At 34.5% G+C, this 27,271-nt stretch overlaps 1 long non-coding RNA gene across 1 annotated transcript in view; it reads right to left on the bottom strand.

Annotated features, from left to right (window-relative positions):
- LOC145725930 (uncharacterized) overlaps positions 1 to 27,271 on the bottom strand; it is an 80,299-nt gene that overhangs the window by 34,796 nt on the left and 18,232 nt on the right. Inside the window, exon 3 of the long non-coding RNA XR_014177435.1 lies at positions 1,382 to 1,450. This is a non-coding gene — a long non-coding RNA (uncharacterized LOC145725930). The remainder of the gene's footprint in view (positions 1 to 1,381; positions 1,451 to 27,271) is intronic.

The raw sequence follows: 27,271 nt of genomic DNA, 5'->3' as shown, positions 1-27,271 counted from the left end.
TGCAGTGTGTTGTAGAAAAAGCATACAAAATGAGTTAAAAATGGCCTATCTAGCTCCTCATGTTACCGGGATATTAAATTTCAAAAAGTACTTTTACTTTTTTAAAAATCGTAGCTTTTTTATTTAAATTCGCAGCAACTTGGTTCAAACACCATTCGAAGGAGCACAAAAAATACTGCAAATCGAGTTAAAAATGGCTTCTCTAGCTCCTCATGTTACCGAGATATTGAATTTCAAAAAAAAAGCAAAAACTATAACTATTATTAATTTCTAAACCGTCATGAAATTTAACATAACATCGGTATATTGTGTTGCATTTTCTAATAATGCAAATTGGCCGGTAGAATGAGCAGCACCTGGGGGACCAAATGACAACGTTACCGTGGTCGATTTAATGAAACGAAAGGGGGTGAGGAGAAGGAGATATTGCGCGAATTCCTTTTAATAATAATCCGGGAGCAAGTTCACGGTCGGAGAGAGCAAACAAATCATCGAGATATAAAGGTAGCAAACGAAATGCACGTGACGTGAATATGGATTATGGCTAATTGTAACAACGTGGTTTACTAGCTACAAATTGAAGTGTTTTAATGGTAATCTTAGTGGAGCAACGAGATTTTTTCGTGTTGTTTGAACGAGGCGGGTGTTGATACGTCGATGGTAAAAATGCAACAACGGCCGTGATGACGGTGCAAGGCGATCGTAAAGGCCGCATGGAAACAGCGGTATCTCGGCTCGGAGCATAGAATGGTCTCCTGGTGATTTGTGATGCTGCAGGCGCAGGACCGGATCGAGTCCAAAGAACTCTTTGACTTTTTTTCAATTTATTTGTGCACCAAGGTTCAAAGAAATTCAATTTTTTAGAGTTGCTCTTAAAATTCTAAAAGTTTTCCTGTCATTACGAAAACTTGTCCTTGATGTAACAACTTTTTTGGAACACCGTGTATAATACAAAAAAAAAAAATCCCTTTCGAAAATAAAGTTGACGTGTCCGAAGGTTTTTCAAAATAATTTTCCTAAAACAGTCTTTAAGCCACTCTGTAAGTATGTATTGTGTATACAGGACGAGTCAAGTATACAGTTATAGGAACTTTAGTTTTTACTCGATTTCAAAGAAATAATCAAATGAGCATGCTAAAATCAAACAGAATGGTATGACGTAACAATGTACCTGAAATGGACGTTTAGTCCTTTTTAGTTATATTTTACACTGCATGTCATAAAAACTTAACATTTGAAATCAAAAAATCGTAAATAACAAATTGGCATTATTACTTCAAAAAAGGCAACAGAATTATTGTTATTCGGGTATAAAACGAAAAAAATTTTTACCTTATTGACCATTTAAAAAGTACATATTAGAATTTTGTTTAAAACTCACCGTTTTAGATTTTAAATTGTCATTATCATCGGAGCAACGACTCAAATCACCAGGAATGCAGTTTGTGATCTGAAATAGAAAAAAATATAACAATTTTTGGTTTGTAAAATATTATTTAGCACACCCTGTATAATAATACTCTATCTAGGAATAAAGTGTGCTTAAATTTCTACAACTCTCTCAGTATTTCACGTAACAATATTATTATAAAAATTTAAAAAAATTACCAGTAAATTCCAAATACTGTGTTTCTGGCAGTTCAAATTTTGACACCGCTTTTCTCCCTGACTGTACCAAACCTTGTAGTGTTTTTTCAGGTTATTGGATAGAAAATTTAATGAGGATTCCAAAAATGTGATTAAAACAGAGTTTTTCCCACTCCAAGTGGGTTTTACAGACGGTTCTGTCCCTGACTGATCTTTCAAATTGTGATTCTGGCAGTTGAAACTTTGACATCACTTTTTCCCTGACTGTACTAAATTTTGTAGTGTTTTTTCAGGTTATTGGATAGGAAATTTAATGAGGATTCCAAAAATGTGATTAAAACAGTGATTTTCGCACTCCAAGTGGGTTCTACAAGCGATTTTGTTCCTGACTGTTCTTTCAAATTGTGTTTCTGGCAGTTGAAACTTTGACATCGCTTTCTCCCTGACTGTACCAAATCTTGTAATGATTTTTTCAGGTTATTGGATAGGAAATTTAATGAGGATTCCAAAAATGTGATTAAAACAGTGATTTTCGCACTCCAAGTGGGTTCTACAAGCAATTTTGTTCCTGACTGTTCTTTCAAATTGTGTTTCTGGCAGTTGAAACTTTGACATCGCTTTCTCCCTGACTGTACTAAATTTTGTAGTGTTTTTTCAGGTTATTGGATAGCAAATTTAATGAGGATTCCAAAAATGTGATTAAAACAGTGATTTTCGCACTCCAAGTGGGTTTTACAGGCGATTTTGTTCCTGACTGTTCTTTCAAATTGTGTTTCTGGCAGTTGAAACTTTGACTTCGTTTTCTCCCTGACTGTACTAAATTTTGTAGTGTTTTTTCAGGTTATTGGATAGCAAATTTAATGAGGATTCCAAAAATGTGATTAAAACAGTGATTTTCGCACTCCAAGTGGGTTCTACAAGCAATTTTGTTCCTGACTGTTCTTTCAAATTGTGTTTCTGGCAGTTGAAACTTTGACATCACTTTTTCCCTAACTGTACTAAATTTTGTAGTGTTTTTTCAGGTTGTTAGATAGAAAATTTAATGAGGATTCCAAAAATGTGATTAAAACAGTGATTTTCTCACTCCAAGTAGGTTTCACAGGCGATTTTGTCCCTGACTGTTCCTTCAAATTGTGTTTCTGGCAGTCCAAACTTTGACACCGCTTTTCTCCCTGACTGTACTAAATTTTGTAGTATTTTTTCAGGTTGTTGGATAAAAAATTTAATGAGGATTCCAAAAATGTGATCAAAACAGTCATTTTCTCACTTCAATTATTTGATTTTGTCCCCGACTGTTCTTTCAAATTTTGTTTCTGGCAGTTGAAACTTTGACATCGCTTTTTTCCTGACTGTACTAAATTTTGTAGAGTTTTTTTAGGTTGTTGGATAGAAAATTTAATGAGGATTCCAAAAATGTGGTTAAAACTGTGATTTTCTAACTCCAAGTGGGTTCTACAGGCGATTTTGTTCCTGACTGTTTTTTCAAATTGTATTCCTGGCAGTTCAAACTTTGACACCGCTTTCTCCCTGACTGTACCAAATATTGTAATGTTTTTTTCAGGTTATTGGATAGGAAATTTAATGAAGATTCCAAAAATTTGATTAAAACAGTGATTTTCTCACTCCAAGTGGGAATTACAGGCGATTTTGTCCCTGACTGTTCTTTCAAATTGTGTTTCTGGCAGTTCAAACTTTGACACCGCTTTTCTCCGTGACTGTACTAAATTTTGTAGTATTTTTTCAGGTTGTTGGATAGAAAATTTAATGAGGATTCCAAAAATGTGATTAAAACAGTGATTTTCTCACTCCAACTGACAAGCAATTTTGTCTTTCACTGTCAAACTGTGCTCAAAATTTGTAAAAATCGGGGTTTAGAAAAGTTTTCTTGCAGTATTCGATACAAAACCTGTTTCTGAGATTTATAACAGTTATTTTGACAGTGGTCACGTGACTGCCTTGCTAAATTACCCGCGAAACACCACGTGATATTTGTCACCAGTGTCAAAATTTGTCTAGAAGTTGCAAAGAACCCAGTTTTCGAAACAAAACGTATTTCTGAGATTCATGACAGTAATTTTGACAATTTGGATTGTTGGAAATTATGATTATAATTGTTAAATTTAGGCAATATTGTCTCTGTCAGTTAGTCTGTCAAATGTCATTGCTAACTCACTGTTAATGGTCTAGAATTCGGGATTTTGATCCTCTAGTTTCCTTAAAATTGTGTTTTATGATAGCCATCCAGTGAAAGCCTCCAAAATTGACTGACACCAGTGGTACAAGGAAGTCTATTAATTTGTGTTAAATAATATTGTTTGTATGTTTAATATTCACATTTTGAAGAAAATGGATTAAGAATTTGCAACATCTGTGTAAATTGCCAAGTATGATCAGTAAGTAACACAACCCAAAAACCAGCGAAAAATTGGAAAAACACGGCTTGGACAATATTAAAAATTCTAATTCGGATGGTGCACTGGTTTCGGGACAAAAACTTGAGAATCAATTCAATGAACTATACAAAAGGACAATCGCATAAATTTCCATCGACGATAACGAAAGTTGCTTGACCCCGTAGAGCGCCGCACTTTTTATTGGTCGAACCGGATAACGCAAAAAAAAACGGACCTTTTGATACGCTTATACAGGGTGTCCCTTAAATGTGCAGAAAAAATCACAAAATCTTCTTGACGCTTAAATATGACTGTATTTTAGTCTTGCAGGGTGAATTATAAAAATCTGATTTAATTTTTAATGTAGGATTTATTACCTGTGGTACCTTGCACAAACTATAACAGTAAACTACCATACTTTTTTTGAACACCCTGTATACTGGAAAAGGGAGTCCATTAGTAATATTTTCCGTCTCTTGAAATTTTTTCGTAAGTCCCATCGTTTCCAAGTTATTTGGCAAAAACTAGTTTGGTGCAACAAATTTTCAAATCAGTTGAAAATGTGGTTTGAAATTTGAACACTTTGTAACTCGCTTATTTTTGGGAGTTCAGGGTGGTTCAACCACTTAAATAAACCGTCTTAAGCTCTTCTTTCCAATGGTGTCAACCAAAAAATTCTATCTTAAAAATTGCGTACAGGGTGACCAAAAACAGTGAACCACCATAATTTTCTTGAACACCCTGTATACTGGAAGCAAAAACGGTCCTGCAGGTTTACGATGCAGGGTTATGGAGTCCATTAGGAACATTTTTGGTCTCCTGCAATATTTTTGTAACTCTCACCGTTTCCAAGTTATTTGTGAAAAATTAGTTTAGGGCAACAAATTTACAAATCAGCTGGAAAAGTGGTTTGAAATTTGAACACTCTGTAACTCGCTTATTTTTGGGAGTTCAGGGTGGTTCAACCCCTTAAATAAACCGTCTAAAGCTTCTCTTTCCAAAAGTGTCAACCAAAAAATTCTATCTTAAAAATTGCGTACAGGGTGACCAAAAACAGTGAACCACCATACTTTTCTTGAACACCCTGTATACTAAATGCAAAAACAGTCCTGCAGGTTTACGATGCAGGGTTAAGAAGTCCATTAGGAACATCTTTGGTCTCCTGCAATTTTTTTGTAACTCTCATCGTTTCCAAGTAATTTGGCAAAAACTAGTTTGGTGCAACAAATTTACAAATCAGCTGGAAAAGTGGTTTGAAATTTGAACACTCTGTAACTCGCTTATTTTTGAGAGTTTAGGGTGGTTCAGCCACTTAAATAAACCGTCTTAAGCTCTTCTTTCCAATGGTGTCAACCAAAAAATTCTACCTTAAAAATTGCGTACAGGGTGACCAAAAACAGTGAACCACCATACTTTTCTTGAACACTCTGTATACTGGAAGCAAAAACGGTCCTGCAGGTTTACGATGCAGGGTTATGGAGTCCATTAGGAACATTTTTGGTCTCCTGCAATATTTTTGTAACTCTCACCGTTTCCAAGTTAATTGTCAAAAATTAGTTTGGGGCAACAAATTTACAAATCAGCTGGAAAAGTGGTTTGAAATTTGAACACTCTGTAACTCGCTTATTTTTGAGAGTTTAGGGTGGTTCAGCCACTTAAATAAACCGTCTTAAGCTCTTCTTTCCAATGGTGTCAACCAAAAAATTCTACCCTGAAAATTGCGTACAGGGTGACCAAAAACAGTGAACCACCATACTTTTCTTGAACACCCTGTAACTGGAAGCAAAAAGAGTCCTGCAGGTTTACGGTTACGGTGCAGGGTTAAGAAGTCCATTAGGAACATCTTTGGTCTCCGGCAATTTTTTTGTAACTCTCATCGTTTCCAAGTAATTTGGCAAAAACTAGTTTGGAGCAACAAATTTACAAATCAGCTGGAAAAGTGGTTTGAAATTTGAACACTCTGTAACTCGCTTATTTTTGAGATTTCAGGGTGGTTCAACCCCTTAAATAAACCGTCTAAAGCTTCTCTTTCCAAAAGTGTCAACCGAAAAATTCTACCTTAAAAATTGCGTACAGAGTGACCAAAAACCGTGAACCATCATACTTTTCTTGAACACCCTGTATACTGGAAGCAAAAACGGTCCTGCAGGTTTACGATGCAGGGTTAAGAAATCCTTTAGGAACATTTTTGGTCTCTTGCAATATTTTTGTAACTCTCACCGTTTCCAAGTTATTTGTCAAAAATTAGTTTGGAGCAACAAATTTACAAATCAGCTGGAAAAGTGGTTTGAAATTTGAACACTCTGTAACTCGCTTATTTTTGAGATTTCAGGGTGGTTCAACCCCTTAAATAAACCGTCTAAAGCTTCTCTTTCCAAAAGTGTCAACCGAAAAATTCTACCTTAAAAATTGCGTACAGAGTGACCAAAAACCGTGAACCATCATACTTTTCTTGAACACCCTGTATACTGGAAGCAAAAACGGTCCTGCAGGTTTACGATGCAGGGTTAAGAAATCCTTTAGGAACATTTTTGGTCTCCTGCAATATTTTTGTAACTCTCATCGTTTCCAAGTTATTTGGCAAAAACTAGTTTGGGGCAACAAATTTACAAATCAGCTGGAAAAGTGGTTTGAAAATTGAACACTCTGTAACTCGCTTATTTTTGGGAGTTCAGGGTGGTTCAACCACTTAAATAAACCGTCTTAAGCTCTTCTTTCCAATGGTGTCAACCAAAAAATTCTACCTTAAAAATTGCGTACAGAGTGACCAAAAACCGTGAACCATCATACTTTTCTTGAACACCCTGTATACTAAAAGCAAAAACAGTCCTGCAGGTTTACGGTGCAGGGTTACGAAGTCCATTAGGAACATTCTTGATCTCTTGCAAATTTTTCGTAACTCTTAGCGTTTTCCAGTTATTTGAGAAAAACCGAGTTGTGTCACCCTAAAAGTTAGTCTGAAATTTGCACACCCTGTATCTCGGTTATCTTTGGCAGTTCAGGGTGGTTCAACCGCTTAAAATAACCGTCTTAAACTGCCCTTTTCAGTGGTGTTGTTCGAAAAATTCTATCTTGGGTTGCACAATTGTTAATTACTGATTTTTGGTACACCATATATCTGTGACGTAGAAAAAGACATGTGCCTGATCTCTTTCTGTTTATAGTGAGTTGAGTGAGACGGAATACATGAATAACTTTTAACCAAACGTCAATCGTCGAGGAAGACGAACCTGAAATTGTAGGTTATGTTTGTTAAGGTTAAGTTGTAGTTCAGTAGCCAAAGCCTGTGGAGTTCCAACTTCCACGTACGTTATAAAAGTGTCTCTTACTACGTCACGGAGGACCGTGCCAGGCTCATTTATAAACTTTCTTTGGGTGCACGCAATATTCCAATCGAAAGTGGTGGAAAAAAACATCCTCAATGCAGAGTGCTCATAAATTTCCACTCGCCTCGATGATTTTGAAATGGCGAGGAGCCGGCAACGCGGCACCACGCGACAACCCACCAAAACAATGCGTTTTCAAGAGCATGCGCGCCGTTGTCACGTTCCACTTGCATTTGGCAACAGCTGGCCCGCTGTTGCCGCCGTTAGCTAAACGCGTGTTGGATTATATTAGCTCGGCCTGGCCAAGGCGCCAAAAGTTTGCAGGATTGATCCATTGATCGAGTTTCCCCTTATCTTAACGAGTTTATTTGTCAGGTTGCGATAGATAGCGCCACTGTTCCGTTATGTTTTCATTAAAAATACTGAAATGATTAATTACTTGGTGAAAACGATAGTAATAACCTATTATTATTACTGAATGGACAAAACATGGCCATTTTTCTAATGGTACAAGCTATACACATAATTTTCAATCAATCTAACGGTATTTTGTTGTCTAGATAACTAAACTAAACATGTAGATTTCAGCAGCCATTTTGGAAATATTTAAAAAAGTCATTTGTATATTATAACGTATGTCTTAAATAAATTTTTACCAAACGTCAAAGTTTCATCTTTTGACATTTTGTATCCACAAAATTATCCATTTTTAAGTCATAAATTGAAATAGCATTATTTGAGAATTTTTTAAAGATATTCTGTATAATTTGGTCTAAATTTGGAAAAATTGTGATTAATGCTAATTTTCTTTGATCATTTTAGGCTAATTTCAAGCTGATTTAAGAATTACAAGGTGAGTTTAAAAGATTTTAAGCTCTTTTAGGCTAATTTTCAGGGTTTTAGTGTGACTCAAGAAGTTTTAGACTGTTCTAGTTTGTTTTACACAGTTTACTAGGTTTAAGGAAGGTTTTAGGCTAAATTCAAGCTGATTTAAGTTGCACAAGGTTAGTTATTAAGATTTTAAGCTCCTTTAGGCTAATGATTAGGGTTTTAGTGTGACTCAAGAAGGTTTAGACTGTTCTAGTTTGTTCTACACAGTTTGCTAGCTTTAAGGAAGATTTTAGGCAAATTTTGATCATTTCAGGCTAATTTCAAGCTGATTTAAGATTTAAAAAGTTAGTTTAAAAGATTTTAAGCTCTTTTAGACTAATTTTCAGGGTTTTAGTGTGACTCAAGAAGGTTTAGACTGTTCTAGTTTGTTCTACACAGTTTGCTAGCTTTAAGGAAGATTTTAGGCTAATTTTGATCATTTCAGGCTAATTTCAAGCTGATTTAAGATTTAAAAAGTTAGTTTAAAAGATTTTAAGCTCTTTTAGACTAATTTTCAGGGTTTTAGTGTGACTCAAGAAGTTTTAAACTGATCTAGTTTGTTTTACACAGTTTACTCGTTTTAAGGAAGGTTTTAGGCTAATTTTGATCGTTTTAGGCTAATTTCAAGCTGATTTAAGTTGCACAAGGTTAGTTATTAAGATTTTAAGCTCCTTTAGGCTAATGATTAGGGTTTTAGTGTGACTCAAGAAGGTTTAGACTGTTCTAGTTTGTTCTACACAGTTTGCTAGCTTTAAGGAAGATTTTAGGCTAATTTTGATCATTTCAGGCTAATTTCAAGCTGATTTAAGATTTAAAAAGTTAGTTTAAAAGATTTTAAGCTCTTTTAGACTAATTTTCAGGGTTTTAGTGTGACTCAAGAAGGTTTAGACTGATCTAGTTTGTTTTACACAGTTTACTAGCTTTGAGGAAGGTTTTAGGCTAATTTTGATCATTTCAGGCTAATTTCAAGCTGATTTCAGAATTACAAAGTGAGTTTAAAAGATTTTAAGCTTTTTTAGGCTAATTTCAGGGTTTAACATAGAAAAACCGACGAGGAAGTACAAGAGCTCTTATCTCTCTACACTTTTTTGTGAAAAATTATAATGCTAATTTTCTTTTCCAACTCAAAAAAAATATTTTTTTTATTAAATTGACAGCTGTCAAGTTTGACAACATTGTAGTATATTACATTGACACGAGAAATTGTTAAAAATGTACACTTAAATCGAACAATAACTTTCGGAAAGAACTCGAATTCAAATTAGTTTTTCACTTTTATTTTCTTTGATAATAGTTAATAACTGATTTTTCACACAATTGACAGCTCTCACTATTAAATGTCAAAAAACATCGCTTTAAGCAGTTTAAGCGAATGATTATTGCCTATACACAAAAGTTCTGTTTACTTAAAATGTTGGATTAACTCTTTTGTTGAATTTTGAATATTTGACAGGCTTTGACAAGCTAATCAATTTTGCTAGTTTTTGAAATAGTACTGTCAAATTTATATTGACAGATGTCAAACGTTAAAAACTTACTGACTTCATACTAATTTTTCAAAAAGTCATAGACAAGTTGGCTTTATATTTTTCTTGGGACAGTTTCTGCATTTGTTCAATACCGCAAACGTGATAAAATTTGCTTGACAGCTGTCAAGTTGTGGATGTTTTGACAGACAAGAAGCCTAGCTGATGACGTGATTGCAATTGCTTTGGTTTGAATCGTATACATTTTTTATAATCGAATTGCCTATTTTCACAAAAAAAACTGAATTTGCTTTCGTTTTTTGGGTTCAATGACAAAATCTACTACAACAATATCACGACAATAACAATAATTGCCGTTATTCTCTTATCTCGGTCGTTTGCTCGTCCCGCTGACTAAAAACCTTAAATTTCTCATAACAAGTCATTCAACTCCATATAGACTGTGTAGAAAAATGCATAAACACGAAGGTGAAATCAGTCCAGATATGAAAAGTTTATTGTTTTGTTGAATTTATTATTTACTTATTCCGAAGACAAAACAACATGTTTGTCGTGGTCAATCAGAGACAATAACCTATAAAAATGACAAAATCATCAGGTGTTTTTGAGGCTTAATAACGCTAATTACTGTCATTGACTTTTGCGCTGTTTACCAGATGAGCGGATATGAGGTTATCTCAATCAACAACCATATTTGCAATGTATTGCCGAAAGAAAAAAACATTGGAAGGAATCGTTTACACATACACAATGAAGCTGAAAGGTTTACACCCACTTGGAACCGAGTAAACGTGCTCACAACTAGCAAAACTTAAATTCCAAATTTAACTGTTTTTTGAACACCCTGTATAGGCCTAATCGTGTTTGGGGTAGCAGGAGGTGAAAGAGCAGTTTAAGATGAACATTTTGAGCTTTTTACGGTCGCTGAAACCCCAAAAATGGCGGAGTAACAAAATTTTGAAAATTTGTATGTAAATTTTCAAAAAAAAGTCAAAAAACTTGACTATCCTGGAAACGGTTAGAGTTAGAGAAAATTTACAGGAGACCAAAAATGTCTAGAACGACTTTCTGCACCTAACTGGCTGGGTTTACATCCACCTAAAATTGTGTAAACGCGCTCACAACTAGCAAAACTTAAGTTCCAAATTTAACTGTTTTTTGAACACCCTGTATTATAGGCCTAATCGTTTTTGGGGTAGCACGAAGTGAAAGAGCAGTTTAAGATGAACATTTTAGCTTTTTACGGTCGCTTAAACCCTAAAAATGGCGGAGATACAAGATTTTCAAATTTTGATGTAAATTTCCAAAAAAAAATAAAAAAACTCGAATATCTTGGGAACGGTTAGAGTTACAGAAAATTGACAAGAGACCAAAAATGCTTAGAATGACTTTCTCCACCCATTTGGCAAAGTTTACGCGCACTTGGAACCGAGTAAACGCGCTCACAACTAGCAAAATGTAAGTTCCAGATTTAACTGTTTTTTTTTGTGTGTTTTTTGAACACCCTGTATACGCCTATTCGTGTTGCGGGTAACACAAAGTGAAAGAGCAGTTTAAGACAAACATTTTGAGCTTTTTATGGTCGCTGAAACCCTCTAAATAGCGGAGATACAAGATTCTCAAAATTTTGATATAAATTTCCAAAAAAAAGTCATAAAACTTGAATATCTTCGAAACGGTTAGAGTTACAGAAAATTTACAAGAGACCGAAAATGTTCAGAACGACTTTCTGCACCCAACTGGCTGGGTTTACATCCACCTAAAATGGTGTAAACGCGCTCACAACTAGCAAAACTTAAGTTCCAAATTTAACTGTTTTTTGAACACCGTGTATACGCCTAATCGTGTCGGGGGTAGCACGAGGTGAAAGAGCAGTTCAAGATGAACATTTTGAGCTTTTTACGGAAGCTAAAACTCTAAAAATGGCGGACATACAAGATTTTCAAAATTTTTATATAAATTTCCAAAAAAAAGTCAAAAAACTTGACTATCCTGGAAACGGTTAGAGTTAGAGAAAATTTACAAGAGACCAAAAAGGTTCAGAACGACTTTCTGCACCCAACTGGCTGGGTTTACATCCTTCTAAAATTGTGTAAACGCGCTCACACCTAGCAAAACTTAAGTTCCAAATTTAACTGTTTTTTGAACACCCTGTATACGCCTGATCGTGTTGCGGGTAACACAAAGCGAAAGAGCAGTTCAAGATGAACATTTTGAGCTTTTTACGGTCGCTAAAACTCTAAAAATGGCGGAGATACAAGATTTTCAAAATTTTAATGTAAATTTCAAAAAAAAAATCAAAAAACTTGAATATCCTGGAAACGGTTAGAGTTATAGAAAATTTACAGGAGACCGAAAATGTTCAGAACGACTTTCTGCACCCAACTGGCTGGGATTACATCCACCTAAATTTGTGTAAATGCGCTCACAACTAGCAAAACTTAAGTTCCAAATTTAACTGTTTTTTGAACACTCTGTATACGCCTAAGCGTGTTGCGGGTAACACAAAGCGAAAGAGCAGTTTAAGATAAACATTTTGAGCTTTTTACGGTCGCTGAAACCCTTTAAATAGCGGAGATACAAATTTTTCAAAATTTTGATATAAACTTCCAAAAAAATGTTGAAACACTCGAATATCTTAGAAACGGTTAGAATTACAGAAAATTCACAAGAGACCAAAAATGTTCAGAACAACTTTCTGCACCAAACTGGCTGGGTTTACATCCACTTAAAATTGTGTAAACGCTCTCACAACTAGCAAAACTTAAGTTCCAAATTTAACTGTTTTTTGAACACCCTGTATACGCCTAATCGTGTTGCGGGTAACACAAAGCGAAAGAGCAGTTCAAGATGAACATTTTGAGCTTTTTACGGAAGCTAAAACTCTAAAAATGGCGGAGATACAAGATTTTCAAAATTTTAATGTAAATTTCAAAAAAAAAATCAAAAAACTTGAATATCCTGGAAACGGTTAGAGTTATAGAAAATTTACAGGAGACCGAAAATGTTCAGAACGACTTTCTGCACCCAACTGGCTGGGATTACATCCACCTAAATTTGTGTAAATGCGCTCACAACTAGCAAAACTTAAGTTCCAAATTTAACTGTTTTTTGAACACTCTGTATACGCCTAAGCGTGTTGCGGGTAACACAAAGCGAAAGAGCAGTTTAAGATAAACATTTTGAGCTTTTTACGGTCGCTGAAACCCTTTAAATAGCGGAGATACAAATTTTTCAAAATTTTGATATAAATTTCCAAAAAAAAGTAAAAAAACTTGAATATCTTGGAAACGGTTAGAGTTACAGAAAATTTATTGGTGACCAAAAATGTCCAGAACGACTTTCTGCACCCAACCGACTGCGTTTACATCCACCTAAAATTGTGTAAACGCGCTCACAACTAGCAAAACTTAAGTTCCAAGTTTAACTGCTTTTTGAACACCCTGTATACAACGAATCGTGTTGCGGGTAGCTCGAGGTGAAAGAGCAGTTCAAGATGAACATTTTGAGCTTTTTACGGAAGCTAAAACTCTAAAAATGACGGACATACAAGATTTTCAAAATTTTGATGTAAATTTCCAAAAAAAGTCAAAAAACTTGAATATCTTGGAAACGGTTAGTGTTACAGAAAATTTGTAAGAGACCAAAAATGTTTAGAACGGCTTTCTCCACCCAATTGGCTGGGTTTACATCCACTTAAAGTTGTGTAAACGCGCTCACAACTAGCAAAACTTAAGTTCCAAATTTAACTGATTTTTGAACACCCTGTATACGCCTAATCGTGTTGCGGGTAACACAAAGTGAAAGAGCAGTTCAAGACGAACATTTTGAGCTTTTTACGGTCCCTGAAACCCTCTAAATAGCGGAGTAACCAAATTTTCAAAATTTTGATATAAATTTCCAAAAAAACTCGAATATCTTGGAAACGGTAAGATTTATGAAAATTTTAGGCAAAATAACTTAAATTTTCTCTTATGGCCGACCATATTTTTTTATTAAAGCGAAACTTTTTTAATTTTTCTGTGACGGCACTACTGAACTGAAAACTTTCTTTTCGATTCGACTATGACGGTGTAAACACAACCATTTGCTCTGACGTTGCTGCTTACCGGCAGCTGGTGATTAGGGAACCAACACTACACTCGTGTTACGAGCTTTTAACTGTGTTTACACCAGGAGTTGGTAAACTCGCTCTAATGGCTACTATAACCGAATATTTTTGTTTTCTCTTAGAAGATAATATCGATGCAGAACTCAAATTTGTAACAAACCTATTCATGTAGTAAATAAAAAAATTGTACGTGCAACGTCACAAAAATAGGTTTGAAGTTTGGCAACGTTGTTTTTGAAAGTGCAAGAAATACAATAACACACATTTGGCTTTGTTTGTTGCGCGGTTAATGCTGTTTGAATGTCTGAATGCAAAACCAAAAATAAACATAATCATAATCAACGTTGCCAAATATCCTCAATTTAATTAAATTAAATGCTAAAGAGTACAGTGACGTCATTTGACAGCAGGTCACGTGTTACCTGATGCAATTTCAAACAAAAAGGTCACATGATAAGCTGTCAAAATGATATTGGCGGAGGCAACGCCAATTTGAAAAAACTATTTTAACAACTTAGTTACTTAACTTTGACAGCCCATAACTCGGTTATTTTGACAGTTACACGAGTGATTTTTTGACCAGTCTGTAGCTTAAACATTCTATTTTAACCACCCGGTATAGCACTAATAGTAACAATTTCAAATAACCAGCGCCTGCTAGTCTTATAGACTGATTACCTTTGAATTGTCTTAGTATCACTTTGTTAACTTGGACAGCCCCTAACTCGGTTATTTTAACAGTTACACGAGTGATTTTTTGACCAGTTTGTAGCTTGGACATTCTATTTTCATCACCCAGTATAATGCTAATAGTAACAATTACAAATAACCAGCGCCAGCTAGCCTTATAGACTGATTACCTTTGAATTGTCTTAGTATCACTTTGTTAACTTGGACAGCCCCTAACTCGGTTATTTTAACAGTTACACGAGTGATTTTTTGACCAGTTTGTAGCTTGGACATTCTATTTTCATCACCCGGTATAGTACTAATAGTAACAACTACAAATCATGTAAAATTTTCTCTTCAAAGGGGTGGCACTTAACGCCTTCTGGCGGCTATGTTTGAACCAGAAAAAATCTGAAAAAAATCTGGATTACACTCTTAAACACGCTGTATATATCCTGAAAAAGTCAACCCTCTTCAAAACTCAATGTTTGAGGGCATTTTGAAAATTTGGTCGAAACGGTAGTCAAAGCTTAGTTGCTCCTAAAAAGGGTGACACTTAACGCCCTCTGACGGCCAGGTTTGAAACAGAAAAAAATCTGGTGGTACACACCCCTGACCATCCTGTATACAGCATGCCAATAAGCATGTTATTTCATCAATAAAGTTAACGGGCGCTACATTGGCAACAAGTTTTACTGTCGTTACTTTGACAGCTCATAACTCAGTTATTTGAAGGGTTAGAAGGTTCTAGTTTAAACCAGCTTGTAGCCCTTTTAATTCTCTATAGGATGAGTAAAAAACATCATACAGTAAGTTATATAAATAAGCCCGGTAATTTAAGAAAAATGTTAAAGGGCGCTATAATGAACAACAAGTTTTACTGTCGTTACTTTGACAGCTCATAACTCAGTTATTTGAAGGGTTAGAAGGTTCTAGTTTAAACCAGCTTGTAGCCCATTTAATTCTTTATAGGATGAGTAAAAAACATCATACAGTAAATTATATAAATAAGCCCGGTAATTTAAGAAAAATGTTAAAGGGCGCTGTAATGAACATCAAGTTTTACTGTCGTTACTTTGACAGCTCATAACTCAGTTATTTGAAGGGTTAGAAAATTCTAGTTTATACCACCTTGTAGCCCTTTTAATTCTCTATAGGATGAGTAAAAACATTATACCGTAAATTATACAAATAAGCCCGGTAATTTAAGAAAAAAGTTAAAAGGCCCTGTAATGGTAATCAAGTTTTACTGTCGTTACTTTGACAGCTCATAACTCAGTTATTTGAAGGGTTAGAAGGTTCTAGTTTATACCACCTTGTAGCCCTTTTAATTCTCTATAGGATGAGTAAAAACATTATACCGTAAATTATACAAATAAGCCCGGTAATTTAAGAAAAAAGTTAAAAGGCCCTGTAATGGTAATCAAGTTTTACTGTCGTTACTTTGACAGCTCATAACTCAGTTATTTGAAGGGTTAGAAGGTTCTAGTTTAAACCAGCTTGTAGCCCATTTAATTCTTTATAGGATGAGTAAAAAACATCATACAGTAAATTATATAAATAAGCCCGGTAATTTAAGAAAAATGTTAAAGGGCGCTGTAATGAACATCAAGTTTTACTGTCGTTACTTTGACAGCTCATAACTCAGTTATTTGAAGGGTTAGAAAATTCTAGTTTATACCACCTTGTAGCCCTTTTAATTCTCTATAGGATGAGTAAAAACATTATACCGTAAATTATACAAATAAGCCCGGTAATTTAAGAAAAAAGTTAAAAGGCCCTGTAATGGTAATCAAGTTTTACTGTTGTTACTTTGACAGCTCATAACTCAGTTATTTGAAGGGTTAGAAGGTTCTAGTTTAGACCAGCTTGTAGCCCTTTCAATTCCTTATAGGATAAGTAAAAAACATCATACAGTAAATTATACAAATAAGCCCGGTAATTTAAGAAAAATGTTAAAGAGCGCTATAATGAACATCAAGTTTTACTGTCGTTACTTTGACAGCTCATAACTCAGTTATTTGAAGGGTTAGAAGGTTCTAGTTTAGACCAGCTTGTAGCCCTTTTAATTCTCTATAGGACGAGTCAAAAACATCATACAGTAAATTATACAAATAAGCCCGGTAATTTAAGAAAAAATTTAAAGGGCGCTGTAATGGTAATCAAGTTTTACTGTCGTTACTTTGACAGCTCATAACTCAGTTATTTGAAGGGTTAGAAGGTTCTAGTTTAGACGAGCTTGGAGCCCTTTTAATTCTTTATAGGATGAGTAAAAAACATTATACAGTAAATTATACAAATAAGCCTGGTAATTTAAGAAAAAAGTTAAAAGGCCCTGTAATGGTAATCAAGTTTTACTGTCGTTACTTTGACAGCTCATAACTCAGTTATTTGAAGGGTTAGAAGGTTCTAGTTTAGACCAGCTTGTAGCCCTTCTAATTCTCTGTAAGATGAATAAAAAACATCATACAGTAAGTTATACAAATAATCCAGGTAATTTAAGAAAAATGTTAAAGGCCGCTGTAATGGTAATCAAGTTTTACTGCCGGTACTTTGAAAGCTTGTAACTCGGTTAGTTGAAGAGCTAGAAGGTTCCAGTTTGGATCAGTTTGTAGCCCTTTTAGTTAGTTCTCTATAAAAAAACATTTTGGCAACTTGAGTTGGTTTTTACGCTTTCAGCTTGCTGCTTTTTCTTGACCAATCACAAACTGCACACTCACTGTGCTTAGATTTACGCAAATACTGCACATAAAAAAAAATGACAGATGAGTATAATTTGACTGACATCTTAATTTCCATCAAAGAAGACTTGAATAATGCAAAACAAAATAATACACTTTTCGTTGTTTTCCCTCCCCATCTGCAATACCATTCCATATTATTCCATGGAATAATAAAAAAGTAAAAAACATAAAAGGGCAAATTACCTTGTTATTGACAGGACCTTACAGTTCTTTTATGCGTAAAGTTGAAATTTGATGCCACCCACTTCTAAGGGGCAGCTTCACATGTCCTAAGTGGTGCACAACCCTTTGTTCGTAGCCAGTGGGAAACTTGCCCATTTCACGGTACACAAGTGATTAATTGCCTACTACCCCCTCCCTTCCTCTCATCACTAAACCAACAATTCCATACAACAATAACAATAAACAATAACAATATTAACGACGCGAATCGGAGCCGAACATCTCCCGAAATTGATCGGAACGACCCAGTTTTACTACGGCCTGTCACCTGAAATTTAGGGCCGAGGGACGGACGCCGAAGGGCTCCGCCCCTCGCAGCTATGTTGCTTAGAAACACCCTACGCGTCGTCAAGGTTACGCTTGTTTAACGACGACATTCGAAATTTGGCAACGACGCCCGATCTTGGGGTCTTCGAGGTCCCGGGATATGATGACGACGGAAGAGGGAAGTTTAGGGGGATTAAGGTAAATTGGTCTGAGGGTGATCTAGTGATAAGAGTCTAATTGGGCCTGCAGCGACTCTAACTAGTTTTAAAATTTAAATTAAAAAATTCGGTCAAAAACCACAGCTAAAATCATGTTATAGGGAGGATTGACTGATATCCTTCCATGCCATGCTAGATAATAAAGTTATACTTGTTTACGGCTTATTAAATTATGTCATATTAGCAGAGTAATGTAAAAGTCTGGCAAACTTCCAACTAAATCAAAATTTAAAAAATTACCCTATACAGTATACAGGGTGAGTTCGATGTTTAGTATGTCGGTTAAATGGGGAGAGAATTGTAGTTTTTCGTTTTTTAGAAAACTTTATGAATCACTAGACATTTAGTAATATCTGTCACTGGTCATTTTTGACACAAACTTACTTTTTTTCTTAACGGAAAGCACAGTCGAAAATAACATCTCTAAAAAGGTATTTTTTCAAGATCTATAACGATATCAAAAAGTACCTAATTATTTTTTAAAATGTTTAAAATTATTATACTCTTTTTTTCTTCTATTTTTGTATTTTAATATTGGTAATCTTTGATTTTAAAGTACAGACAGTTTTTTGATAAATATCTCAAACACTACATCGAAAAATAATGCCAATTTGCTATATAAACCATACTTCAAAAATACGGATTTTCTATTTTTCATCATTTGTTTGCTAAGTTTTAACATTCGTGACCGATATCACGTGGTTTTAAAAGATAATTTAGTTAGACAGTCACGTGACAACTGTTAAAATAACTGTCCGAATTCTCGGTAACACCTTTTTATATCAAATACTACAAGACAGCTTTTCTCAAACACTGATTTTTGCAACTTTTGGGCACGGTTTGACATTTTTGACTTTAGTGACAGTTGTAACGTGATTTCAAAACAATCTTTAGCCAAACGGTCACGTGATAATTGTTAAAATAACTGTAATAAACCTCAGAAACACGTGTCGTTTCAGGGAGAAAAACGGTGTCAAAGTTTTAACTGCCAAAAACACAGTTTGAAAGGACAGTCAGGGACAAAATCGTCTGTAAACCTCACTTGGAATAAGAAAATGACTGTTTTAAGCACATTTTTGGAATCCTCATTAAATTTCCTATTTAAAAACCTGAGAAAACACTAAAAAATTTATTAAAGTCAGATAGAAAAGGGGTGTCACAGTTTTAACTGCCAGAAACACAGTTTGAAAGGACAGTCAGGGACAAAATCGTTTTTAAACCACACTTGGAATAAGAAAATGACTCTTTTAAACACATTTTTGAAATCCTCATTTAATTTCCTGTTCAATAATCTGAAAAAACACTACAAAATTGTGTATAGTCAGATAGAAATGCGGTGTCAAAGTTTGAACTGCCAGAAACACAGTTTAAAAGGACAGTCGGGGACAAAATCGTCTGTAAACCCCACTTGGAATAAGAAAATGACTGTTTTAAGCACATTTTTGGAATCCTCATTAAATTTCTTATTCAATAACATAAAAAACATTACAAAATTTGTTAAAGTCAGGTAGAGAAGCGGTGTCAAAGTTTTAACTGCCAGAAACACAGTTTGAAAAGACAGTCAGGGACAAAATCGTTTTTAAACCACACTTGGAATAAGAAAATGACTCTTTTAAACACATTTTTGAAATCCTCATTTAATTTCCTGTTCAATAATCTGAAAAAACACTATAAAATTTGTTAAAGTCAGGTAGAAACGCGGTGTCACAATTTTAACTGGCAGAAACACAGTTTGAAAGGACAGCCAGGGACAAAATCGTCTTTAAACCACGCTTGGAATAAGAAAATGACTGTTTTAGGCACATTTTTGGAATCCTCATTAAATTTCCTATATAAAAACCTGAAAAAACACCAAAAAATTTGTGAAAGTTAGGGAGAAAAGCGGTGTCAAAGTTTTAACTGTCAGAAACACAGTTTGAAAGAACAGTCAGGGACAAAATCGCCTGTAAACCCCACTTGGAATAAGAAAATGACTCTTTTAAGCACATTTTGGAAATCCTCATTTAATTTACTATTCAATAATCTGAAAAAACACTAAAAAAATTGTTAAAGTCCGGTAGAGAAGCGGTGTCAAAGTTTTAACTGCCATAAACACAGTTTGAGAGAACAGTCAGGGACAAAATCGCCTGTAAACCCGACTTGGAATAAGAAAATGACTATTTTAAGCACATTTTTGGAATGCCCATTGAATTTCCTAGTCAAAAACCTGAAAAAACACTAAAAAATTTATTAAAGTCAGCGAGAAAAGCGGTGTCAAAGTTTTAACTGCCAGAAACACAGTTTGAGAGAACAGTCAGGGACAAAATCGCCTGTAAACCCGACTTGGAATAAGAAAATGACTGTTTTAAGCACATTTTTGGAATCCTCATTAAATTTCCTATTTAAAAACCTGAAAAAACACCAAAAAAATTGTGAAAGTTAGGGAGAAAAGCAGTGTCAAAGTTTTAACTGTCAGAAACACAGTTTGAAAGAACAGTCAGGGACAAAATCGCCTGTAAACCCCACTTGGAATCAGAAAATGACTGTTTTAGGCACATTTTTGAAATCCTCATTAAATTTCCTATTTAAAAACCTGAAAAAACACTAAAAAATTTGTTAAAGTGTCGTGTAAAAAAAATCTCACATCACAGGACCTTTCTATGCCATGCCATAAAAAAATGTAAACAATTTTCGAAACTCCAAACCCAATTTTCGAAAAAATAAACAGAATTTTTAAATGGAATTGATCATCGTCTGTAAATATACTAAATAATAGGAAGTAATTTTTGGCATTCGAACATAAATTAAAAGTCAGGCAAAAATCCTGTTCAGCATTCAGTTGGATTCGAACCCACAAACCCCGAAAATCAGGTAGTTGGATCGAATCCGACTGAATGTTAAACACAATTTTTAAATTTTAAAACTTTTTCGATTTCATTGATTACATTTTCAAAAATTTCAAATCGATCTAATAAAACGTTATGCATTTTACATTTTCTAGGGGAAAAGTATCAACATCAAATAGATGTGTCTGATTGTCCAATTTGTACACTGCTGGACAGCACATGCGTCCTGTCATACTTGGACAGCTGTCAAACCAACCACTCAGATGTTACAAAATTCGTCATTTTGTATTTTTCTGTGATATCTTATTAGGTTATAGTCAAAAGTATCTGCTGTGCTAAAATGACTTCTCAACCACTCAATTTTCTATTTGAAACAATCACAATTCATCGACTTTTAATAGTAAAATTGAAAGTGTTTTCTTTCAAAATTAATTTTTTAAATTACTGTAATTATATGGAAATCTGAAACATTGTGCACGTAAAATGATTGTGAAAGATCCATGTGTAAGACTATTATTGTACCTTGTTGGGTTGCAGGTACAAATCCTAGAAATTGATTAGGTACAACATAATAAAAGTCAGTTTGTATAAACCTCCAATTCCAATTAGGAAAACCACTTAAACGGTATAATACGAATTGCTGACGAGCATTTTAAAGAAGGCGCTTAATTGATTGATTGATAATTCAATTAAGCGGTATAATGGTGTCCGATTGAGACTGATATAAATCTTACATTGTCTTTGTGAGATTGTTGTTTTTTATTTTGCCTATAAATTGGGGTGTTTAATGTAGACACGTTAAATTTAGTATCGCTTTTTACATAACGAGTGTGATAAAAAGCTTTTTACGCATGAATAAAACGGTTACTGTACTTCTTTAAAATTAATGCACACATATTAATCAATTTTTTGTATGACGTTTATTTTTTAATAGAAAATTCAACGATTAATCTTTGATACACCCTGTATACCTACTGGAAGCAAAAACGGTCCTGCAAACTTACGGTGCCGAGTTATTTTGCAAAAACTGGTTTGATTCAAGAAATTTTCAAATCAGTTGCAATTGTAGACCTAAAACCAAAATTTGACCGCCCTGTAGTTCGGTTGTTTTTGGGAGTTCTGGGAACTTGAATCACTTAAATTAACCGTCTTGAGCTCCTTTTTCTAGTGGTGTTGAGCAAAAAATTCTATCTGAAAAATTGTGTACAGAGTGACAAAAATAGTGAACCACCACACTTTCTTTGCACACCCTGTATTGAAGCAAAAACGGTCTTGCAAACTTACGGTGTTAGGTTAAAGAGTTGATTAGAAACATTTTTGGTCTCTTGCAATTTTGTTGTAACTTTTACTGTTTTCGAGTTATTTAGGAAAAACTGGTTTGGTGCAACAAATGTTTAAATCAGTGGAAATTATGGTTTGAAATTTGAACATGGTTTAAAGAACAGTCAAGGACAAAATTGCTTGTAAAATCCACTTAGAATAAGAAAATGATTGTTTTAAGCACACTTTTGGAATCCTCATTGAATTTCCTATCCGATAACCTGAAAAAAACACTAAAAAAACTGGTACAGTCAGGGAGAAAAGCGGTGTCAAAGTTTGAATTGCAAGAAACACAGTTTGAAAGGACAGTCAGGGACAAAGTCGATTGTAAAACCCACTTGCAGGAAGAAAATGATTATTTTAAGCACATTTTTGGAATGCTCATTAAATTTCCTATCCGACAACCTAAAAAAAACACTAAAAAAATTGGTACAGTCAGGGAGAAAAGCGGTGTCAAAGTTTGAATTGCAAGAAACACAGTTTGAAAGGACAGTCAGGGACAAAGTTGATTGTAAAACCCACTTGCAGGAAGAAAATGATTATTTTAAGCACATTTTTGGAATGCTCATTAAATTTCCTATCCGACAACCTAAAAAAAACACTAAAAAAATTGGTACAGTCAGGGAGAAAAGCGGTGTCAAAATTTGAATTGCAAGAAACGCAGTTTGAAAAGACAGTCAGGGACAAAATTGCTTGTAAAACCCACTTGGAGAAAGAAAATGATTGTTATAAGCACATTTTTGGAATCCTCATTAAATTTCCTATCCGATAACCTGAAAAACCACTAAAAAAATTGGTACAGTCAGGGAGAAAAGCGGTGTCAAAGTTTGAATTGCAAGAAACACAGTTTAAAAGGACAGTCAGGGACAAAATCGCATGTAAAACCCACTTGGAGTAAGAAAATGATTGTTTTAAGCACATTTTTGGAATCCTCATTGAATTTCCTATCCGATAACCTAAAAAAACACTAAAAAAATTGGTACAGTCAGGGAGAAAAGCGGTGTCAAAGTTTGAATTGCAAGAAACACAGTTTAAAAGGACAGTCAGGGACAAAATCGCATGTAAAACCCACTTGGAGGAAGAAAATGATTGTTTTAAGCACATTTTTCGAATGCTCATTGAATTTTATATCCGATAACCTGATAAAAACACTAAAAAATTTGGTACAGTCAGGGAGAAAAGCGGTGTCAAAGTTTGAATTGCAAGAAACACAGTTTGAAAGGACAGTCAGGGACAAAGTTGATTGTAAAACCCACTTGCAGGAAGAAAATGATTGTTTTAAGCACATTTTTGGAATGCTCATTAAATTTCCTATCCGATAACCTGAAAAAACCTTAAAAAATTTGGTACAGTCAGGGAGAAAAGCGGTGTCAAAGTTTGAATTGCAAGAAACACAGTTTGAAAGGACAGTCAGGGACAAAGTCGATTGTAAAACCCACTTGCAGGAAGAAAATGATTGTTTTAAGCACATTTTTGGAATGCTCATTAAATTTCCTATCCGATAACCTGAAAAACCACTAAAAAAATTGGTACAGTCAGGGAGAAAAGCGGTGTCAAAGTTTGAATTGCAAGAAACACAGTTTAAAAGGACAGTCAGGGACAAAATCGCATGTAAAACCCACTTGGAGTAAGAAAATGATTGTTTTAAGCACATTTTTGGAATCCTCATTGAATTTCCTATCCGATAACCTAAAAAAACACTAAAAAAATTGGTACAGTCAGGGAGAAAAGCGGTGTCAAAGTTTGAATTGCAAGAAACACAGTTTAAAAGGACAGTCAGGGACAAAATCGCATGTAAAACCCACTTGGAGGAAGAAAATGATTGTTTTAAGCACATTTTTCGAATCCTCATTGAATTTTATATCCGATAACCTGATAAAAACCTTAAAAAATTTGGTACAGTTAGGGAGAAAAGCGGTGTCAAAGTTTGAATTGCTAGAAACACCGTTTGAAAGGACAGTCAGGGACAAAATCGCTTGTAAAACCCACTTGGAGGAAGAAAATGATTGTTTTAAGCACATTTTTGGAATCCTCATTGAATTTCCTATCCGATAACCTAAAAAAACACACACAAAATTGGTACAGTCAGGGAGAAAAGCAGTGTCAAAATAGCCAGAAGAATACTGCCAGAAAGATAGTATTTGTAAGCTAGGGAAATATGGCTTCTGCTCCCTTTATGGGGCAATTTGCCAGCTGTACTATTTCAGCCACTTCTCAACCAAAAATTAACAAACACAGTAAAAGAGTAAATTCAGTTTCTTTAAACTGCATGTGGTTTGTCTTGTTTGTTTCGGTACTTTACTATTATTTTCAGTCATTTTTCTCTCTCCCAACAATAAACTCTACTTTTAACGTTGCTCCCAACTAACTCACTTGTGCCCAAAAATAATTTCTATGTTATTAAAGAAAATGGTTGTTTGAGTCATCTCGAATTAGTCGTTTTAATCAAAATACAATTGATCGCCCTGTATAGACTGATTCAAACTCAAAAATCAAAAAACTATTTAGTGGTTTGACTCAATTTTGAAAAAGTATTAGTTGACTTTTAAACGAGTTTATTCCAAAATTTAAAAAAAAACCGACCATAAGGAAACTGTGTCATTGACAGTAAATCATACCCAATTGCATGTGCGGGACAAGGACAGAAAACCCACTAAAAAGTCTAGTAGACACAAATTTTACCGCAGCGTTGCCAAATGCCCGAATCTGAATTGTTACTTACATAATTTGCAACATCCCTAATTGTTTTAACGATTGAGTGTTGACTGTTTGGTCTGATTTTTGCATCTATTATTATAAAAACATAAATAAATTTTTTGACCAATCACAAGAGATTTTTCTATTTCTCACTTAACAGGATTTTTCCATAATTTAGTAGTATAAAGTGATATTTATGTTGTTTTTTTCACTTGTTTACTACTGAAGTTTGAGGTTAGTTGAATTCGTTATTTTGAATTTTTATTACCTTCATCTTTCTAACTTCAAACCTTCTTCTTTGTTCCATTACAGTTCTCTGCTTCTAGTTAAATTTCATAAAAAATAAAGTTGATAAAGTCAAATTTTGCAGTTCAAATCTTAGGTAAACTAAACATTAATTAAAATTATTTTGACAGTTACAAAAGTCTAGGTTGGACCACTGTGTAGCCCGTAAAATCCTCTTTCAATCCCTCAATAGAACGGTACAAGAAATGTGGCAAATTAGAGAGCTATTGCACTATACCCAGATTTTTATCATTTTATCGAAAAAGCTGTGCAAATTTTGACTTCTCAATTCGTTATTTTGAAAGTTACAGCGGTCTAGTTTTAATCACTATGTAGCCCATAAAATCCTCTTTCAATTCCTCACAAGGGTAATACAGGAAATGTGGCAAATTAGAGAGCTCTTGCACGATAAACACGCAAATTTTAATGTTTTTAAATTGTTGAAACAATGGTGCAAACTTTATCGCCTCGTAATTTAGTTATTTTGACAGTTACAAAAATCTAGTTTGCACCACTGTGTAGCCCGTGAAATCCTCTTTCAATTGCTCACAAGGGTAATACAGGAAATGTGGCAAATTAGAGAGCTCTTGCACGATAAACATGCTAATTTTAATGTTTGTAAATTGTTGAAACAATGGTGCAAACTTTATCGCCTCGTAATTTAGTTATTTTGACAGTTACAAAAATCTAGTTTGCACCACTGTGTAGCCCGTGAAATCCTCTTTCAATTCCTCACAAGGGTAATACAGGAAATGTGGCAAATTAGAGAGCTCTTGCACGATAAACACGCAAATTTTAATGTTTGTAAATTGTTGAAAAAATGGTGCAAACTTTATTGCCTCGTAATTTAGTTATTTTGACAGTTACAAAAACCTAGTTTGGACCACTGTGTAGTCCATGAAATCCTCTTTCAATTCCTCAAAAGGGTAATACAGGAAATGTGGCAAATTAGAGAGCTCTTGCACGATAAACACGCTAATTTTAATGTTTCTAAATTGTTGAAACAATGGTGCAAACTTTATCGCCTCGTAATTTAGTTATTTTGACAGTTACAAAAATCTAGTTTGGACCACTGTGTAGCCCATGAAATCCTCTTTCAATTCCTCACAAGGGTAATACAGGAAATGTGACAAATTAGAGAGCTCTTGCACGATAAACACGCTAATTTTAATGTTTGTAAATTGTTGAAAAAATGGTGCAAACTTTATCGCTTCGTAATTTAGTTATTTTGACAGTTACAAAAATCTAGTTTGCACCACTGTGTAGCCCGTGAAATCCTCTTTCAATTCCTCACAAGGGTACTTCAGGAAATGTGGCAAATTAGAGAGCTCTTGCACGATAAACACGCTAATTTTAATGTTTGTAAATTGTTGAAACAATGGTGCAAACTTTATCGCCTCGTAATTTAGTTATTTTGACAGTTACAAAAATCTAGTTTGGACCACTGTGTAGCCCATGAAATCCTCTTTCAATTCCTCACAAGGGTAATACAGGAAATGTGGCAAATTAGAGAGCTCTTGCACGATAAACACGCAAATTTTAATGTTTTTAAATTGTTGAAACAATGGTGCAAACTTTATCGCCTCGTAATTTAGTTATTTTGACAGCTACAAAAATCTAGTTTGCACCACTGTGTAGCCCATGAAATCCTCTTTCAATTCCTCACAATGGTAATACAGGAAATGTGGCCAATTAGAGAGCTCTTGCACGATAAACATGTTAATTTTAATGTTTGTAAATTGTTGAAACAATGGTGCAAACTTTATCGCCTCGTAATTTAGTTATTTTGACAGTTACAAAAATCTAGTTTGGACCACTGTGTAGCCCATGAAATCCTCTTTCAATCCTTGTGGAAGGATAATTTTCATCGGAACAAGTTAGGAGTGTCTCCTCAAAGCGAAATTTATTAAAGCGAGAAAATTCCAGCTCGAAACGAAAATATTTATGCGCTTTCGTGCGACCCAGTTAGATATACACTGCAGTTTGCGACTCGCTTTGATTGGCCCATTTTCCAGTCCAGTCCAAAAACCTTGTTTGTTGTGTATGCGTACATTTCAATCCAGTGTTCTCTCTTTTTATACAGGGTGTTTCAGAATCAAGACTCGTTGAAGGATTATCATTGCAAGGGAATTTTAACGCTTGAAATTTGACCAGTATTTATTACAAATACTGTGTTTTTGACAATTCAAATTTTGTTTTTCTCCTTGACTGTACTAAATTTTGTAGTGTTTTTTTTTTGGATTATTGAAA

Source organism: Ips typographus, linkage group LG3 (genome assembly GCF_016097725.1).
Source record: "Ips typographus isolate SLU linkage group LG3, UJ_Ityp_2.0, whole genome shotgun sequence".
NCBI lineage: Eukaryota > Metazoa > Arthropoda > Insecta > Coleoptera > Curculionidae > Ips > Ips typographus.
This window is presented reverse-complemented; position numbering and strand designations above follow the sequence as displayed.